The following is a 22,028-nucleotide window of genomic DNA, read 5'->3' on the forward strand; positions in this document are numbered from 1 at the left end:
CTCAATAGAATGACAAATAATACAAACAAAATTATCATAATATCAAAGGAAGCTTTAATCAACATCAAACCTCAATTTACGATCAAGACACTTTTCAAATTAATTTCCATATCTCACATTGGGAGATTTTTAGTATCGGTATATCATTATTCACAATACCATTATTCCCCATATCAATACCACCGTACTCTCAGCACGGAGTCCGATCACGACCCGATCGGCTAGGCTATCTCATTAGAGACATCAACCACAATTACTCTCAATATCAATACCACCGTCTTTAATACGGAGTCCGATCACAACCCGATCGGCTAGGCTATCCATTAGGGACATCAACCACAATTACCATTTCAATTGCAATTTCCAGCACAATCACCACCATGTGTGCGGCATGGTGTCCGATCACGATCCGATCAGCTAGGCTGTCTTATTTGAGACATCAACCTTTTTATATCAATCATCGCATTTCATAATACTTTCACATCATTTCATTTTATTGGCACTAGTGGCCATAATTGTAAGATCATTCTTAGCACATTGGCCATATTCAGTATTTCATGCTCACCTTATAAATTTAAAATATCATTATCATATCAACAATAAATACAATTCAAATCAAGGTGTGTAGTACACATGTGAGCAATTTAGAGTCTAAGGCACATAGAGATATTTCATAATATTTGGCATACTAGCCTTTATTTGAACTTGACTTAAAATCGAAACATTATTAACGCACAACCCATATTTTAACACATCTTCAATTGGTAACATAACATGAATAAAGCATTTGGGATGCTTGTTGAACATATATCTTTCAATCCAATCTTACTCGGAATAGCCAATTTCATAATGAATCACTCGGAACTTGCATCAATTACATGAATATCATGGAATTAAATTCTAAGAGAAGGGTTTAGCCAACATACCTCAATTGAGCTTCCTTAAACTCTAAAATATTTCGAAATTCTTAGCAACTTCAATCTATTATAGAAATATAATAAATTGAATCAAAATTAGGAAGATGATCATGGTCCTAGTTCATTTGAGCATTTTATCAAACACTAAGTGTGCATTAAGGTTCCAAAGTCCTTTTATGGAGAATTCCATCATCCCACAACCCAATCTTTATCATTTTTAGCTCAACAATCTTCCTACACCCTTTTATAGTACATGCATGTAAATAAACAACCCTCCTGCCCAGAAATTATCTTGCTAGTTATCTATTTCTACATAAAATTCGAAAGTGAGGATTAGGGTGTAGAATCTTACCTCTGGAATGAAGACCTAGTGAGTTTCCCTTCTTAATCTTTCAAAACTTGGGCAAGAATTGAAGAACAATTATTGAAGAACACCTTCTCACTCTAGGGAACTCTCTCTCACTCTAAATTATCAGATTGTAGCTTTAAAATGACACAAAGAGTGTATTTAACGAAATAGGATCGGGTTTTAAAAATCTAAAAATGGAGCTCCGAAACTGTTCTGCGGTCGCATATGCTACCGCATAGTGGTTATGCGGACCGCATATCGGTCGCATAATTGCTGACAAAAAGATCAAAAATCTTTCTGTGTATGCGGTCACTATGCGGTCCGCATAACTGTTATGCGGTCGCATAATGCACCGCATAACAGTTATGCAGTCGCATAGTCAACCACATAGCTGCTGCCAGATTTGGCCCTCTCCCGCTCACTTCTGCGGCCATTATGCAGCCCGCAGAGTGATTATGCGATTGCATAATGGACCGCATAAACGCGCTTTTCCGCCAAAAAGTTTTCCTTTACTTTTCTGTACATCCTCAACACGTAAGCCTAGTCCGGCACCATGAAATATTATTTTCTTTGCAAATTTTATCGGGTTTTACACTTAAGTATTTCAAAATTTTCCGGGGTGTTACATGAAAAATAACTACTGAAGCTACAAATATAGTATTTAAGAAGTTTTTCAAAATTTAATCTGACACTCGAAAGATAATCAATATCTTTTTTGAGGTTTAAGTACTACTTTTCTTGCTCAGATTCATGAACCAACTGAGATGTTAGCTGTTGAGATGATTCTTCAAACATGGAATAGGTGCGATTTAGTTTTCGGTATTTTTTAAATCTTTTTATGTTACCCTATTATAGATATATAAAATAATGTTTCATGAAATGTTGCACATACAGATTGTTCAGCAACTGCCATTACATGGATTAATTATAGTTGTTACATCGCATTGGTGAAGAAGTACTCAATGTCATGTACGCAAGTGGTTTGAATTTGGTAATTCATCAACTGGATAATGTGATACAATAGAATTACTTCTCAATAGCTTACTGCTACGTGTTATAGTTTCTGCTACTTTATTAATTTATTCTGCTCTTTCTTACTTTAACAGCAAAATTATGATCAAAGTCACCATTCTGTTAATGATGCCTTCTCCATTTAGTGCTCGAATTATTATTGTGATCTCACGGCTGGGAAAACTTAATGGCATACGGAATGTAAGTGTCTTACACTTCATTTTCATTATTCTTCTTCTTCTTACTTTTCATGTAATTGGTTTATAAATTAATTGTTCCCTGATATAAAGCAGTTTGGCTATAATTCCAGCTCAATAGTTCTGAGAGACAAGTGAACTGGCTCCAAGACAAATCAAAGAGTTGAAGAACATAGGAACTAATAACGGTTCCTCAACAATGGGATCGTCACCCTCTCTATCCATAGACCAGCTGCTCCTTTTGATTCTTCCTCTGTCCAAGACCCGAGTTATGTTCTTTTGCGTGATGGACTGGGCATGAATGAATGTTATGCTGCTCTTTTTTTACATTAGAACAATGGTGGACACGAAGAATTTTCCCAATTAAAGAATCTGTTAGTTCAACGACTGCTTTACTAAAGCACGAAGTGGATTATGTATTGGGTCAATTACATACTAAAAATTCTACAGATGCACTATTCAGGTCTGTTAAAGATGTCAATAAGCATACAATTGTTAAACATAAAGCAGCCAAACTGTTGGTTCTCATAGCAGATGCAGAACACATTACACTTCTTGAAGATTTTTCCAAGTAGGAATCACTAACTCTCAATTTTTTTTTGTCTGTATAAATATGCAGATACATAATTGAATTCCATTTCTTCAATCTCAATATTTAATGCTATTCATATAATTTTCTCCAGTACTATACGGTCAGTTGTCATACAAGACGAGATATTCTCATAGAGTATTGACAAAGATCTCATGTTTTGTGAAATCTTCAGAGAATCGGGTAATCAGAAGCGAAACCTTCGGTTTTTTCATTTGTGAAGCAGAAATATTCTGAGCTCTAAAATCGTTACTATTTTGGTTATAATTCTTTTTTCTTTTTCCCTTTCATGTTCAGTTATGTAGATTGCAACAGATTATAAGCTGGATTTTTCATCATTCTATTGGAAATGAGTATGTAATTGCAATGTGTTCTGGTTTTCGTATTTTCTGCATTTTTTTAATTTTGTTATGTCAATCCGAAAGATTGTATTCACACTTTTCATAAGGTTCCTTCTAAATTCTTTTTCTGCATTTTCTCTGTAGTTTCAAATACAACTACAAATAATTTGGCTTTTTTCCGTTCTCTATTTAATAGAGCCTTTACACATTCAAAGTTAAGTTTGAATGTCAAAAATCGGTTGATTCTGATATCTTATCACTTTATCTTCATGTTCCAGTGCAGTCAATATTCATGAAAACTGAATATCTTAGATTTTTTTTATTCCAATGTCTTAAACTGACCATGTTAAAATACAGTGATCGAAACTTAGTATGGGTAAAACTCTGTTTACTCGCAAAGGTAAAGCAGAATGCTGCGATTTGAACCTCACAGAACAATGCACTTTATTTTTATTCTACTCGATTTCAGCTTATAGTTTGAGGACAAAGAAAGTTAACCATTAATGATGCAGAAGAAAATACAAAGCGAGGAGATGCAAAGCAATGTGAGTAGTGAAGGATCGAGTAATTTAGTGCCCACTGTTCCTCGGGAAAACATGTTTAAGGGCTATTGCCCAACCTGTTAAAAATTTTATTTGTTTCAGCCAAGTTCTCTTTTACGATAAGATAATATACAATAGAGTAAAAAAGTTTATTAAATTCGTCAGCCTTTTTAACTTTATTGATTAAAGTGGTAATTTCTTTCAACAACCTTTCTTACTTTTTGTAAAAGATGACCATCTATTATAGTTTGATTGAAAATTTATGATTATTTGATGTATAGAAGAAAGAATTGTGTTGCTAGCCCATACTTTAATTTACAAGGTATTCAAACTTCAGACGTTATTATGGCATACATCTTTGTTGCCACATGACCTGCATACAACATTGGTTAGACTAGCTTTGAAGAACGAGGATGTCATAGTTCCTGAAATATACTCATTTGCAAAGGCCACAACATGTTCTGTTACACCACCTTCTCTCAGCATATGTTGAGCAGGTTAGTAAAAGTTGGCTTCCATTTCTTCCATAATACTCTAATATCATATAGCTTGGTAACTTAAGGTTTTAAAAGAAACCAAGAAGCTGAGGAATTCTTGTGTTACTGATATAAAAAAAACTTTGTCGATGACCATGAAATAGAGCCTTATACATTTTTATTTCTTTCTCTTGGAAAGGTGAGATGTTTCCTCAGAAATTTTCTAATTATTTTTAATGCACTGCGTTTGGTTTAGTTAGGATTGAGGTACTGTTATTACTTGTGGCCAATAAAAAGCCGGCTTTCGGGAATGTTGACTAATAGCGGATTGCAAAACAGGTCAAATATAACTGAATTCAAAACATCAATTATGTCTTTTTCCCCAGTTGATTGCTTATGGACAAAGTTCAGCAATGATTAAAATATAATTTTATCCTGCGGTGCTTACAAAATTTGAGAAAAGGGAGGGACAAAAAAAGGACTTAGAGTGAAACCATATAGTACTATAGGTTATGTCATAGTCATACATCTGCTGCATTTTCTTATTGATAATGAGGTTGAAAGGAGACTAAAGGTACAACTTTGTAATGGTTGAGTGTTTTTACTAAGTTTAAGAATTTGTATTCACACTTTTCATAAGGTTCTAAAGATATGAATGTGCTTATTTTGCTCCCTATTTTTAATTTTTGCTTCTACAATTTATGGGCTGAATATTATGCGTATTATTACTTAGTTTATATGTCACGACCCAATTTATCCCTTTGTGAGTTGTCGTGACGGCACCTAGTCTCTACGACTAGGTAAGCCTAACACTTTGCAGAGATGAGATAAAAACTTGAACATAAACCAGTAACAGTAACAAATATCTAATAAGCAACTGAATGTCACTCGGCATATATAATTATCATCTTTGAAATGTACCAAACAATTCCCAAAACCCGGAAACCCGCAAGTCACAAGATACTAAGAAGTCTTAACTGTTTTATACACCATTTCTACAGAAAGAGAAAAAAAAATGAACACAGGGAGGATAGAGGGGGGCTCAAAGGATCTGCGAGCGCGAGCAGATGTACCTTGAAGTCTCCAATACGCAGCAGCGACTGCAACTAGTGATGAGGCTGGTAAGATGAACCTGGATCTGCATACAAAAAATATGTGCAGGTAAGGGCGTGAGTACACCACAACGGTACCCAGTAAGTGCCAAGCCTAACCTCGGTCTAGTAGTGACGAGATCAGGTCAGGGCCCTACTGGTATAAATATAATGAAATAAGACAGAATGAAATATCGTAGTAAAAATAAATACGGAAATCTAAGAAGAATAGAATCAATGAAAGACAACAGCTCAAAACACAGTGGTAACAACATGGGATATCCCAAGAGATACCGTCTCGTAGTCTCAAACGTGAATGTGCAGGGGGATCTCCCAGAATACCGTTCCGTAGTCCCAAAAATAAATATGCAGTACAGGAGAATCTCCCAGAATACTGTTCCGTAATCCCAAAGTAAATACGCAGTACAGGGGGATCTCCATGGAATACCGCTCCGTAGTTCTAAAGTAAATATGCAGTCCAAGGGGATCTTCCGGAATATCGTTCCATAGTCCCAAAGTAAATATGCAGCGCAACCCACCGAAATAATAGTTACACCAAGAAATCCTACAGTTTAGACTAAGTTCAAGTCAAGGAAAACAGGTAATTTCACTAAACATGCTGCACAGAGTTCAAATAGGCAATTAAACAAGTAGGCATGTTATTCTAGTCTAAACAGGATATTTACATATGCTAGTATGTTTCAATTAAGGAGAAAACAAGTTATGACTTGGTGAAAAATGGAGTTTTACAACAAATAGCCCGTGTACGTACTCGTCACCTCACGTACACGGCGCTCACATATCAAACAGTACCAAATCCTAAGGGGAATTCTACCACACAAGGTTAGGCAAGCCACTTACCTCGAACCAAGCTCAAATCAATCCGTCACAATGCTCTTTCCATGAATATCCGACTCCGAATGGCTCAAATCTAGCCAAAATCAATTACATAACATAAATATAGCTACAAGAAACTAATCTAGCTAACGAAATCAAAGCTAAGGTAAGAAATTAGAAAAATGCCCAAAACATATCACCCCGGGCCCACGTCTCGAAATCGGGTAATTACCAAATATGAACACCCATTCACTCATGAGATCACTCGCACCAAAATTATCCAAATCCGATGTCTAAATCTCACTCAAAACTCAGAAATTCGGTTGGGAAACTTTTCCCCCATTCTCCCAACTTTCTCACTTAAATTCCTTAATTAAATGAAGAAAATAACAATAGATTAATGAAATATGATCAAAATCAAGTTAGGAATCGTTACCTCAAAGCTCTCACTGAAAATTCCTCAAAGAATCGCCAATTTTCGAGCTCCCAAGTCCAAAAATGGAGAAATGAATCAAACTCTCGAATTTTATGCTTTTCTGCCTAGAAAGTTCGCTCCTGCGACCTATTCATCGCACCTGCGGCACCGCACTTGCGTAAATTCCATCGCAGGTACGGAAATGACTTAAGGTACTTAGGACCGCTTCTGCGAGAAAGTGGCCGCACCTGCACGTGCGCACCAGCGGAAACTGGTCCGCTTCTGCGGTCTCTCTTCTCACCTGCGTTCCAGGATCGTATATGTGGGCAGCGCAGATGCGGAATATTACCTCGCACCTGCGATCCCTGAGCTCCTCCTTCCAAACCGCTTTTGCGGGTGATCTTCCGCACGTGCGAGTCCGCACCTGTGGTTCCCCAATCGCAGATGTGAAAACACCAACAACCAGAAATCTTCAGCAATTGCATAAGTCCAAATTTCAACCCGTTGAGTATTCGAACCACACCCGAGGCACCCGGGACCTCAACCAAACATACCAACCAATCCTAAAACACCATACGAACTTAGTCAAGCCTTCAAACCACATCAAACAATGATAAAATCACGAATCATCCTCCGATTCAAACTTAAAGAAGAATTTTCCAAATTCGACAACCGATGCTGAAACCTATCAAACCACGTCCGATTGACCCCAAACTTTGCACACAAGTCATATTAAACCCTACAGACTTATTCCAACTTCCAGAATTGGAATCCGACCCCGATATCAAAAATTTCACTACCGGTCCAAAACTCAAAAAATTTGACTTTCGCCATTTCAAGCCTAAATGAGCTACAGACCTCCAAAACACAATCCGGATACGCTCCTAAGCCCAAAATCATCCAACAGAGCTAAGGGGATTGACAGAACTCTATTCTAGAGTCTTCTTCACATCGTTTCGACTACGGCCCGAATCCTAAAATCTAAGCTTTCCGTTTAGGGACTAAGTGTCCCAAAACACTCCAAAAACCAAAACGAAACCTCTCGGCAATTCACAATAGCAGAAATAGATACGCGGAAATTAGTTTATAGGGAATTGGGGCTATAACTCTCAAGACGACCGACCGGGTCGTCATATCCTCCCCCTCTTAAAACAATCGTTCGTCCTCAAACGAGTATAGAGACATACCTGAAGCTGTAAAATGATGAGGATAACGGCTGCGCATATCCCGCTCGGTCTCCCAAGTCGCCTCCTCAATCGGTTGGCCCCGTCACTGAACCTTACTAATGCAATGTTTTTTGACCTCAGCTTCCGAAACTACCAGTCCAAAATAGCCACTGGCTCCTCAACATAGGATAGATCCTTGTCCAACGGGACTGAGCTGAAATGCAACACATGAGACGGATCGTCGTGATGCCTCTGGAGCATCAAAACATGAAACATCGTATGAACTCCTGCTAGGCTGGGAGGTAAGTCAAGCTCATAAACAACCTCCCCAACTTGCCGCAACACCTCAAAGGGGCCAATAAACCTTGGGATCAGCTTGCCCTTCTTTCCGAACCTCATAACGCCCTTCATAGGAGAAACCCGGAGCAAGACCTGCTCTCCAACCATGAATGCAACATCGCGAACCTTCCGGTCCGCATAGCTCTTCTGTCTGGACTGAGCTGTGTAAAGTCTGTCCTGAATCACCTTCACCTTCTCCAAGGCATCCTAAACCAAGTTCGTACCCAATAATCTGGCCTCGTCCGGCTCGAACCAACCCACTGGGGACCGACACCGCCTACCATCCAGAGCCTCATACGATGCCATCTGAATGCTGGATTGATAAATGTTGTTGTAGGCAAACGCCGCAAGTGGCAAGAACTAATCCCAAAAACCTCCAAACAAGATAACACACGCACAGAGCATATCCTCAAGAATCTGAATAGTGCGCTCAAGCTGCCCGTCCATCTGAGGGTGAAAAGTTGTGCTCATTTCTACCCGAGTACCCAACTCCTGTTGTACGGCTCTCCAGAACAGCGATGTAAACTGCGTGCCCCGGTCAGAGATGATAGGTACTGGCATGCCATGAAGTCTGATAATCTCACAAATGTAAATTCGAGCCAGCTGCTAGGAAGAATAGGTAGTCATCACATGAATTAAATGAGGTAACTTGGTCAGCCTATCCACAATCACCCAAACTGCATCAAACTTTCGCTGAGTCTGTGGGAGTCCAACAACGAAGTCCATAGCGATCCGCTCCTATTTCCACTCCGGGATCTCTATTTTCTGAAGCAACCCACCCGGTCGTTGATGCTCATACTTCACCTGCTGGCAATTTAGACATCTAGCCACATACTCTACTATGTACTTCTTCATCATTCTCCATCAATAATGCTGCCTCAGGTCCTTATACTAGAGATCAACCACAATTACTATCAATACCAATACCACCATAAATTTAGTACGGAGTCCGATCATGACCCGATCGGCTAGGCCATCTTATTAGAGACATCAACCATAATTACTATCAATACCAATTTCCAGCACAATCACCACCATGTGTGCGGCATGGTGTCCGATCACGACCCGATCATCTAGGCTGTCTTATTTGAGACATCGACCTTTTTATATCAATCATCGTATTTCATAATACTTTCACATCATTTTATTTTATTGGCACTAGTGGCCATAATTGTAAGATCATTCTTGGCACGTTGGGCATATTCAGTATTTCATGCTCACCTTATCAATTTCAAACATCATTATCATCATCAACAATAAATACAATTCAAATCAAGGTGTGTAGTACACATGTGAGTAATTTAGAGTCTAAGGAACATAGAGATATTTCACAAAATTTGGCATAATAGCCTTTATTTAAACTTGACTTAAAGTCGAAACATTATTAATGCACAACCCATATTTTAACACATCCTTAATTGGAAACATAACATGAATAAAGCATTTGGGATGCTTGTTGAACATATTTCTTTCAACCCAATCTTACTCGGAATAGCCAGTTTCATAATGAATCACTCGGGACTTACATAATTTACATGAATATCGTGGGATTCAATTCTAAGAGAAGAGTTTAGCCAACATACCTCACTTGAGCTTCCTTACACTCTAAATGTTCCGGAATTCTTAGCAACTTCAATCTATTATAGAAATAAAAAAAATTGAATCAAAATAAGGAAGATGGTCATGGTTCGAGCTCATTTGAGCATTTTATCAAACACCAAGTGTGCATTAAGGCTCCAAGGTCCTTTTATGGAGAATTCCATTATCCCACAACCCAATCATTACCATTTTTAGCTTAACAAACATCCTACACCCTTTGATAACACATGCATGTAAAATAAACAACTCTCATGCCCAAAAATTATATTGCTAGTTACCCATTTTTAGAAAATTTCAAAATTAGGGTTTAGGGTGTAGAATCTTACCTCTAGGATGAAGACCTAGTGAGCTTCCCTTCTTAATCTTCCAAAACTTGAGCAAGAATTGAAGAAAAATTATTGAAGAACACCTTCTCACTCTAGGGCACTCTCTCTCACTCTAGAATATCAGATTATGTCTCAAAAATGGCCCAAAGAGTGTATTTAATGAAATAGGGTCGGGTTTTAAAAATCCAAAAATGGAGCTATGGAACAAGGTATGCGATCGCACAAGCGATATGCGGACCGCATATCGGTCGCATAATTGGTTACAAAATAGCCAAAAGAACTGTCTGTGTATGTGGTTACTATGCGGTCCGCATAACTGTTATGCGGTCGCATAATGCACCACATAACAGTTATGCGGTCGCATAGTCGACCGCATAGTTGCTTCCAACTGACCCAATTAACTGCCTCACTCTGCGGCCATTATGCGGTCCACAGAGTGATTCTGCGGTCGCATAATGGACCGTTGAAATACATTTTTCCGCCAAAAAGTTTCCTTTACTTTCCGGTGCATTGTTCAAACCAAAAAGTCCGAGCCGCGGCTAAACACTTAAGTGCTTCAAAATTTTTTGGGGTGTTACATTCTCCTCTGCTTAGAATCATTCGTCCTCGAATGAGGGTAATAGTCCGTCATTAGCATCTTATGCAACTCAGTTTGTTTCATACCACTTTCGAGCAGCCCCAAATTTGACTAACTCCCAAAATTTCCAAAACTTTCGCCTGAGTTTCCCTTGTAACTAGGCCTATCCACCAGTCAGAGAGCCCTAGAAACACATCCTAACAACATATACGTATTCCAACGACGTAACATAATGCAAAACAACACCAAATGTGGTCTCATAAGCAATATATATACAGAAAGGAACACCCTTAATGCCAATTGTTCACATGATAAAAAATTCATAAAAAGTAAGTCTTATAATTTTTCCCTAGATCACAAATTTAAATACATGGTCATTCAAACAAATACGGATACTTTTTCTTCATTTCTTCCTCGGCCTCCCAAGTAGCCTCTTCAACCTGTTGGTTTCGCCACAACACTTTTACGGAGGAAATTTCTTTATTTCGCAATTTTTGGATTTGCCTATCAATAATAGAAACCGAAATCTCTTCGTAAGTCAATTTTTCATTTACCTCAATAGTCTCTACTGGAACAAGAAGTGTCGGATCTCCAACTACTTTCTTCAACATAGACACATGAAACACCGGGTGTACTAATGACATCTCAGGTGGTAGCTCAAGCTTGTACGCCACCTCACCGATCCTCTGAATGATTTTGTACGGTCCGACATACCTCGGACTCAGTTTCCCTTTCTTACCAAATCGCATTACACCCTTCATGGGAGAGATTTTCAAGAATACCCAATCATCTTCTTTGAACTCCAAATCCCTATGACGAACATCCGAATAGGATTTCTGATGACTCTGAGCAATCTTCAACCGCTCCTTAATGATTTTAACTTTTTTCATAGCCTGATGAACAAGGTCTAGCCTATCAACTCTGCTTCTCTAATTTCGAACCACCCAAGGGGAGATCTACATCCCCTACCATATAAAGCCTCGAACTGTGCCATTTGAATGATAGCATGATAGCTATTGTTGTATGCAAATTCTATGAATGGTAAATGATCATCCCACCTACCTTTGAAGTCTAGAACAGAAGCACACAATATATCCTCAAGTGTCTGAATAGTCCACTCTGTCTGTCCGTCAGTCTGCAGGTGAAAGGTTGTACTAAGATTCACCTGAGTACCCAAACCTTGCTGAAATTTCTTCCAAAAGTTAGCAGTGAATTGTGCTCCCTGATCAGAAATGATGGAAACTGGGGTGCCATGCAACCTGACTATTTCTTTGATATACAATTGAGCATACTGCTCCACTGTGTCGGTAGACTTAACCTCCAAAAAGTGTGCTAGCTTCCTGAGTTGATCCACAATCACTCAAATCGAGTCAAACTTACGAGGAGTACGAGGCAATCCTACCACAAAGTCCATATTAATCATTTCCCACTTCCACATTGAAATTTCTATATTCTATGCCAACCCACCGGACTTCTGGTGTTCGGCCTTCACCTCCTGACAATTTGGACAACTCGCCACAAATTCTGCTACATTTCTCTTCATATCGTTCCATCAATAGACCTTCTTAAGATCATAATAAAATTTCGTAGAACCCGGGTGCACGGAATACTTAGAAGTATGAGCCGCGGTCATGATTCTTTCCCAAAGACCATCCACATTTGGAGCACATAACCACCCTTGGTACCTTAGTGTACCATCATCCAAGCCGAGAGAGAAAGACATAGTCTTATGTTTATGAATACCCTCTTTCACTTGTGCCAACAAAGGATCGTTGTATTGCTTCTCTTTGACTTCCACAACAAACGATGATTCAACCCTATTTTGCACAATTACCCCTCCTTCAATAGAGTCCGCAAGACGAACTCCTAAACTACCCAATCGGTGAACTTCCTTGGCCAAAGGCCTTTGATATGCCTCCAAGTGTGCTAAGCTACCCATAGATTTCCCGGTAAGAGCATCCGCCACAATATTGGCTTCCCTAGATGATATAGAATATTGATAAAGTAATCATTACGTAACTCATGACATCTTCTCTACCTTAGATTTAATTTCTTCTATTTGCAAATATATTAAAGGATCTTTTGGTCCGTGAATATGTCGACCTAGACCCCATACAATTAATGACGCCAAACCTTTAATGTATAAATCACAGCCGCAAGTCCTAAGTCATGTGTTGGATTGTTTTTCTCATGATTCTTGAGTTGCCTAGAGGTATATGTGATCATCTTGCCATATTTCATCATTAGTGGAACATCTATATCAGATTTCTCTTTCATATGACCTCCTAGAAATTGAGTTCTATAAAAATTTTCTTGATACAGTTACGATCTTATTAGTACTTGCAACTTATTTTTCCAAATTTCTCAACAAAAGACATTACTAGGCCAGTTTTCTTATGGGACCATCTGTTTCAAATGAATAACATCTACTAGCTTGAGCGCACACCCTGATAACATCAACCTGCATGGCATTGCCTCAATATGTGAAGTAACATCGTGCTCAGACCTTTCTTAGCCATCCTCTTTCCTCATTGTAAGTCTTATAGGATTTTAAGAAACCACTATACTTCTCTGGTGAACATTCTCACGATTCCTCTTTACTGCTAAACACTTCCCAAAACACATATCGATACCCTTCATATATATTTAACCTGAACAGGGCCTTTTCTGAAACTTGAGATCCTCCTAAATTCTCCAACGACGACTTCTTGTTTTCCTTATAAGTGTAGGACTTAGTCCACCTGATTCCATCCTCGATGAGTAACTCACCTTATTCCCCGTATTGTAGTTACCAATAGTGTTTTCTGTTATTGCAGCCTAAGAGCTATCATGTTAAACATGTTTGGTTCATAAAAAGTGTTCATCCTCTCTTAATCTGTTTCAAACATTTCCTCTTTGGTCTAGGCAATATGTTGATACTTTATTTCCCTTGAGACTAGAGCATTCACTCCCATCCCATTTTTCCCTTAATTCATAGTTGACAACCTTATTGTGCCACACACTTGTTTGCCTCCCATGAACTCGTAGTATCATTGTGTCTAGTTTGTTGAGTTTATCACACCACCACTTCATCACCAGTAGTCTCACTTTCCAATGTAATATGTAGACATGAACTCCCTCTATATCTTTTAGTTGATATTCGGTGTCACTCAAGTCGGTTGCATTACAGTTGATCCTTTATATTTTCTATTAACACTTGTGCTCTAGGCGAGTCCACCATTTTGATACGAACTATTTTGCGATAACCATGACCATCTCAATTTATATGTTTTCTTCCAATTTTTGCTCACCTAATTCTCCCTAGTTATTTAATAGCTATGTGCCCTTCCATACGTTACGTGGTCTTTTCCCTTAGTTGTGAATTCATCATGCTCGCCTTTCGACACTTGTTGGGATATCCGTGGGAAAGTGTGTTCATCTGTGTATCACTTAACACTTCCTTGCTTGTAAGATTCTTAAGAGACTCTCCATAAAGTAACGATGCACTCTTGGGTTTTATTATAACAACACATTTATCTTTCCCCACTCGTTCTGTCTTTCTTAAAGCTTTAGAGGTTTAGCTAAATCGCAAATCCGTGATTAACTCATTCTAAAAACTCGCAACTTTTCACATTTGACCTATATTACTTCCTTGGGTTCCATTGTTCCTGACCCCCTAATAAGTATAAAATCCCTTTGTAAACATACTTTTAGTTTCTAGGATCGTTCACCCTATCATTCACATTGCCATGTATGAAGAATTTACCTTCCTTAACCTTTTACCATTTTGGGGTATTAGTGGTCTATCATTAGCATATCCTTTTAGAGAATCATGCTACCCATTATCTCTTTTCTAGACTACACCTGTCTTCAACAAAATATTCAAACATCATAGCTATATGGTCTTACTCTTGTTTCATTGTATTTATGTGGCCTCTATATGGCCCTTCCTCCCCTACTTGGGGTGAATGATTCACATTCTGACACAAGTCTTGAATTTAGCAACTTTAGGGACATAAGTCTCATGTCTCTATCCCTCATATATATGTTCGACTATTAGGGAGATTTAAGTCACCATGGTATTAACCTCATACGTTCTCTACTCTTATTCAGCCACATAGTCTTGGGATCCAACTCCCTCATGTCAATATCCTTTTTGGAGTGTAACACCACTTCGCACATTCCTAGGATTCTTATAACGTTCATAGTGCTAGGGTCTTCTCATTGTGGGTTCAATCAACTCTCCTTTCATAACTTCTTGTCTCCCGTGAGAGACCTACACATTTATCATTACTCTCCAGGCCATGCCTTTCATATATCACGTGCCTATGTAACATGTTTATATTTTAGAATCATATACATGGTTCCCACACTATCCACATATACTAGTTATGCTTATGTCTCATTTATCACGTCATTGCCTCTTTCGAGGTGGGTAATCACTTCTAGAATTCTTCTCATATAAAGTATGCTCATGGTACAATATACTTGTCTCATATGTCATACTATTCCTTCAACATGATACATGTGCCATCTATTTAATATTCAAGCCTTTACCCTTTCGTCATGTCACATGACAGCATTACTTGGAATAAACCAAAAGAGCATTTAAACTTACCTTGAACCTCAACGCACGAGTTGGAGGAAGAACAGTTTCACAACCAGTTTCATCGCACGATTCAGTATATCAAAGAAGGATAATATTCCTAAATGCCCATGTAGCATCCTAATTATAGATGTGATCGACAACACACCGATAATAAGGACTCTACTAGACACGGCTTCGAGATATCCTAGGACACTTTAAAACCTTAGGCTCTGATACCAAGTTTGTCACGCCCCAAAACCGAGGAGCGCGACCGGCACTCAACCGAGTAAACCCGACCGAGCAAGCCTGTTAGATTTCATTCTACCCAAACTCATCCACGAATAGAGATAATGCATATTTTCCTTAATTAGACAAAAGGTGTTCACGTCTACAATACCAATTCATTTCAGATAGTTTCATTATTTTTAAAGTCTCAATTGGACAAGTAACACAACCACAACATAATATATATATATATATATATATATATATATATATATATATATATATATATATATATATATATATTAACTTTCTCAGCACCAATACACAACCCACACTATGTCTACAGAGCCTCTGTAAATAAAGAAGAGTACAATGATAATGCCTACAACAAGGCACCGACTATACCTCAAACAGAATACATAAAGTACAAAAGATTCATGACCCCGGAATGAAGTGGGGCTTAACAAGTCAGCTGGGAAGAAGGTGCACTGCTATCACTGATCAAAATCTCCTGTTGTGGAACCAACTGCATCCATTTAAAGATGCAGCGCCCTCGGTAAAAGGGACGTTAGTACCGTTGAATAGCACTAGTATGTATAACTAAACACCCTCTCAATAGAATGACAAATAATATAACAAGACTAACATAATATCAATAAAAGCCTTAATCAACATCAAACCTCAATTGAGGAACAAGACAGTATTCAAATTAATTTCCATATCTCACATTGAAAGATTTTTAGTATCTATATACCATTGTTCACAATACTAATATTCACAATACCAGTGCCACCGTACCTTTAGCACGGAGTCCGATCACGACCCGATCGGCTAGGCTATCTCATTAGAGAATCAACCACAATTACTATCAATACCAATACCACCGTAAATTTAGTACGGAGTCCGATCACGACCCGATTGGCTAGGCTATCTCATTAGAGAATCAACCACAATTACTGTCAATATCAATACCACCGTAAATTTAGTACGGAGTCCGATCACGACCCGATCGGCTAAGCCATCTCATTAGAGACATCAACCACAATTACTATCAATACCAATTTCCAGCACAATCACCACCATGTATGCGACATGGTGTCCGATCACGACCCGATCGTCTAGGCTGTCTTATTTGAGACATCAACCTTTTTATATCAATCAGTGCATTTCATAATACTTTCACATCTTTCCATTTCATTGGCACTAGTGGCCATAATTATAAAATCATTCTTGGCACGTTGGGCATATTCAGTATTTCATGCTCACCTTATCAATTTCAAACATCATTATCATCATCAATAACAAATACAATTCAAATCAAGATGTGTAGTACACATGTGAGCAATTTAGAGTCTAAGGCACATAGAGATATTTCACAAAATTTGGCATAATAGCCTTTATTTAAACTTGACTTAAAGTCGAAACATTATTAATGCATAGCCCATATTTTAACACATCCTCAATTGGTAACATATCATGAATAAAGCATTTGGGATGCTTGTTGAACATATTTCTTTCAACCCAATCTTACTCGGAATAGCCAGTTTCATAATGAATCACTCGGGACTTACATAATTTACATAAATTTCGTGGGATTCAATTCTATGAGAAGAGTTTAGCCAACATACCTCACTTGAGCTTCCTTACACTCTAAATATTCCGGAATTCTTAGCAACTTCAATCTATTGTAGAAACATAACAAATTGAATCAAAATTAGGAAAATGATCATGGTTCGAGTTCATTTGAGCATTTTATCAAACACCAAGTGTGCATTAAGGTTCCAAGGTCCTTTTATGGAGAATTCCATCATCCCACAACCCAATATTTACCATTTTTAGCTCAACAATCTTCCTACACCCTTTGATAACACATGCATGTAAAATAAACAACTCTCATGCCCAAAAATTATCTTGCTAGTTACTCATTTTCAGAAAATTTCGAAATTAGGGTTTAGGGTTTAGAATCTTACCTCTAGGATGAAGACCTAGTGAGCTTCCCTTCTTTATCTTCCAAAACTTGAGCAAGAGTTGAAGAAAAATCATTGGAGAACACCTTCTCACTCTAGGGCACTCTCTCTCACTCTAGAATATCAGATTATGTCTCAAAATTGGCCCAAAGAGTGTATTTAATGAAATAGGGTCGGGTTTTAAAAACCCAAAAATAGAGCTCCGGAACAAGGTATGCGATTGCATAAGCGATATGCGGACCGCATAACACTGCTCCTGATCGCTACTTGCCCACTTGCTCTTTTTTACTACTTTGACTAGCGCCCGGCAAAGGAATGATTTTTTCCCAAAGCCGACTTCCTTTATAGAGTGGCTCTCTCTGTTGACAATAAAAGTGATGGTCCGGGCTGTCTGAAATAAGCGATAATTTTTCTCAGTCCTAATCCTAATAAATACCACGTGAAGCGCGTGATCACCCAGATTCCTAATGCCTTAATTATCTTATATATATAATAACGTATCGACGCCAGCATCCTTCCTACTCCAGCTAATGGAAAAATGCCAATTTTCTCTTCGAGAACACTCGCCTCTTCGATTCTTCCCCTCGTTGAACGAAGGCTCACCCAGCTGAAGGAAGGAGGTGAGATAGGCAAGAGGTAGCTTGCTTCCAATCCAGCCCGGCCGCGAGGAATCAAGAGATCTTTGCCGGTGTTGACTTGGATCTCGGGTGATGGAATAAGGCGGCCAGAAGTGATGAGCAGTCGCAGTCGAAGCTTGGCTCTAGCTGATAGGCTAGCAGTAAGCTTGGATACAGCGAAGCGCTTACCAAAGCGTGAAGGAAAGTGGCGACTTCACGGCTAACTGAAGCTAGTGCAGATAATTCCTTTTCCAAATGAAAGGCGATAGGGAACCTGCTTTTTATTGATATTGATCTAGAATCACCTATTCATAGTTTTTTTTATTATTCCTAGCCAGAGAAATTAAACTAATCTCGAGATCCAGAAACCTATCTATACGCCTAGCCTTAAGCAAAAGAAATCTCGTTAGCCCTACCATAGAAACTATTACCTCGACTTGTATCCCTTGTATTTCTATAAATAGAGTCATTTATGAAAGTTGCGTATTTTGCTTGTTTCATTTGTATCATTTGGATCATGCTAAAAAGGAAAGTAGGGATAGCCTTAACATACCTAAGCCGATTCTCTTGACAATCCCTTTAACACCTGTTGATTGCGATAACACGTGATGGCAGATCGAAGTAGGGGAAAATACATATGATAATCTTGAGAAATATTGCACCGTACTCCCTTAAAATCGCAAAATCCCGTTGCTATAACATTATGTAATCTCGTATGAATTTTATAGCACAATCACGTTGCTTAACATCTAATATTTCATGAATGAGTTGCCGAAGCATTCTTTAAACTTTTGTAGAGATTCCATAATGAATTAAAGAGGTCCTTTTTAATATTTGGGTGTGGCCCTACTTGAATAATGACTAAGCCACATAATCTTATAATTGTGACACAAAGTTATATGGCTTAAGAGACATATTTAACTAAGGCTTCTGAGCTGCCATGTGGGGGAATTTGTTCCCACCTATTAATTATCCACAAATCCTTAATTACATGGTTAATCTCTCATTAAACTAATAATTAACCAATTACCCACATAATTAATAATTATCTCAAATTACTTAAAATACTACTCACTTTTAACCCACTTTATATATCTTGATATCATGATCATGTGGTACCTTGTATGGCACTAGTCCATAAATACGGGGTATTATAGCTCGAACCGTATTTTATCTCAAAACGACATACTTCGACAAAATTAATTTTCTTCGATTTGTTTACCTTCTCACTTTCACGAATATACTCATCACTTGTTTTAAATAGCATAATACTTATAACCTCAAAAATAATCTCATTCCCGATCTTATAACGATTAACTTACGACAATAAGTCAACGTATGAAAATGCGAGATGTAACATCTCATTTTTGAGCTTTCATCAATTTACTTATGGCGTACTTTCACGTACGAAAATATGGGGTGTAACATCATTCCCCCCTTTGGAACATTTGTATCAAATATTGACTGATGCACTAATCATTTTCATAACTTATGTCTTCCGAATACTTTAGTACACTCCTTGTCATCTAGGCAACTGTTTTGTGAATAAATCCAAAGTCTAGGGCATTTTCACCTTTAAGCCTCTTTCTCACACCACGACTTGTGGTCGGAATCCTTCCAATCTCGTAACTGTTGCAACCTTCTATCATGCAGACTGTACGACTTTGACCTTGTAAATGTACCTATGCGACTCTTCTTTCCTTTTTCCTCTAGTTTTTAGCCAATCTCTATGCCTCACTTTGTAAATGGATACAAAGCTTGACAAGATATCCCTCTGGGCATCTATAGGTATACTGAAGTTCTTTGCTCGGTACTTTGTTGAACTCACGAATATTGTTATATCTTATTTCATAGATCCGTTTATCCATCCGTATGACTTTACTGCCATAACTCTTACTTTGATTTATCGTTACTGAGGTCTGCTGCCAAAATCCAGGTTACTCTTGTTGCTTATCCTATATGCATAAATCTAAGTCCTTTAATGTTTCCTCATTATAGTTAATCTTAAGAATGACGGCGTAATCGCATCTCATACTTTATGACTTTTGTCCATCCATCGTTGATTGACCTTAATATTGTTCTACAATATACCACTGATAACTTGAAACTTCTTACGTAATCACTAGGGCTCACGTTGCATCGTGGAACATTTGAAGTGATTTTCCTAATCCACCTAGGGCGATACAATACTATAACTCCATAATCGTATTTCATATCATCCTAAAGTGATTTACCTTACGTGAGTATTTTAATCCTGTCCAATTCATGAAATTATTACCCAAACATCATCCTTTATCTATCACAATTATACCCTCATTCTACTACCAGGGCAGCATTCCATCTCTTCTAAATGCTATTAGTCTTAGACTCCTTTGAGTTCATTCAGGCTATACCGAGCTTTCCATCACTTAGAGAAATAGAATTCAACTCCAAAATAGTCCATCAACTACAACGCTTTAACATGAAGTTCAACCTACTTCACAAGTTCCTTTTATCAATCAACTAGATATATATATATAGATGATCTTAAATACATATAGGAGATGTTAAACCTTACCTTGGCAGGAAAAATACTTGTCCATCTAAGCTTTACTTCAAGCTCAAACAAGCTCTTTACCCCAAACAACAAAATAGAGAGATAACTAGGTCATCTTGATCTTCCATGAGAGAAATCACCTTACCAAATTGTGGATTTGGTCTTAAACCCTAGGATAACGTTAAGAGAGGTTTTGGGATAATATTTTGGAGCTCTTTCACGTTGCAATAGGGAGAGGGATCCTAAATTGTTTTCTAAGTGAAATATCTATGTATATATGACCCTACTAATGGGCTTGGGCTTCCCATCTCTATCCTTTTCCTTTCCCTTTTAATTTGGTCCACAAACTCTAAGTAGGTGATGCACCTACTTGCCACCTACTTAATCAAGTAGGTGATACATGTTGGTTCTTTTTTCATTTTAAAACATGTGTTTCATCCTCGCTAAATAATATAGACATGTGTCGAGTAGCTCAAGCAAGTAGGATGGAAAGTAAGTTGGTGAAGCAGGCACGTCGGGTAAGCAAACAACTCGTTTTTATTTGTCTAAAATCACCTTTCTCATGTTTGTGCATTCGTCCTCAACCTAGTCATTTGTATGTTGAACGAAAATACGAGATGTAATATCATCTGATTACTTTATATACTTTCAAAGAGGGTCTCATTTCCGAGCTTACATCAATTGAATTACAACTTATTTTTGTGGCGAAAACATGGGGTGTAACAATATGTGACACATAGTACTTAAAATAGGGGCCATTAATATTTTGGGGGCCTAAGGCAATGGCTTCATTTGCCTTAACCTTAGGTCGCCCCTGTCATGACTCAGCCCGGGCTATTTCTGGCAGATCTCGCCACTTCTCAGGCGGGAGTGTTACATTTCGCATTTTCGTACGTTAACATTTCATCGTAAGTTAATCGACGTAGACTTGGGAATGAGATTATTTTTGAGATTATAAGCATTTATGCTCTTTATAACAGGTGATAAGTAAGTATCGTGAAGGTTAGAGGGTAAACAAATCAAAGAAAATGAGTTTCGTTGAAGGTTGTCAATTTGGGATAAAATACGGTACGAGCTATAATAACTGGTATTTATGGACTAGTGCCATACGAGGTACCACATGACCATGATAGTAAGGTGCATAAAATATGTTAAATTGAGTAGTATTTTAAGTAATTTGAGATAATTTTTAGTTATGTGGATAATTGGATAATTAGTGGTTTTAGTGGGAGATTAACTAAGTAATTAAAATATTTCGATAGGCTTAATAAGCCTCCCAACGTGGCAGCCAATGAAGTCTTGATCAAAGCCCTATAAATGACTCTTAATTCATGTAGCAAGGTG

The 22,028-nt window shown here is 38.0% G+C and overlaps 1 long non-coding RNA gene across 3 annotated transcripts; it reads left to right on the top strand.

Annotated features, from left to right (window-relative positions):
- The first annotated feature begins 1,900 nt into the window (after positions 1 to 1,900).
- LOC108946042 (uncharacterized) lies at positions 1,901 to 5,090 on the top strand. Of its 3 annotated transcripts, XR_011414353.1 has the most exons (8): positions 1,901 to 2,068; positions 2,161 to 2,257; positions 2,373 to 2,478; positions 2,571 to 2,848; positions 2,925 to 3,045; positions 3,158 to 3,246; positions 3,361 to 3,416; positions 3,917 to 5,090. It is a non-coding gene; the product is annotated as an uncharacterized lncRNA (long non-coding RNA). The 3 variants fall into 3 exon arrangements; XR_011414352.1 differs by having other exon boundaries at positions 2,373 to 2,848; XR_011414354.1 differs by having other exon boundaries at positions 2,373 to 2,848; positions 2,938 to 3,045.
- The last annotated feature ends 16,938 nt before the right edge of the window (positions 5,091 to 22,028 follow it).

The sequence above is a fragment of the Nicotiana tomentosiformis genome, chromosome 2 (assembly GCF_000390325.3).
Source record: "Nicotiana tomentosiformis chromosome 2, ASM39032v3, whole genome shotgun sequence".
NCBI classification, from domain to species: domain Eukaryota; kingdom Viridiplantae; phylum Streptophyta; class Magnoliopsida; order Solanales; family Solanaceae; genus Nicotiana; species Nicotiana tomentosiformis.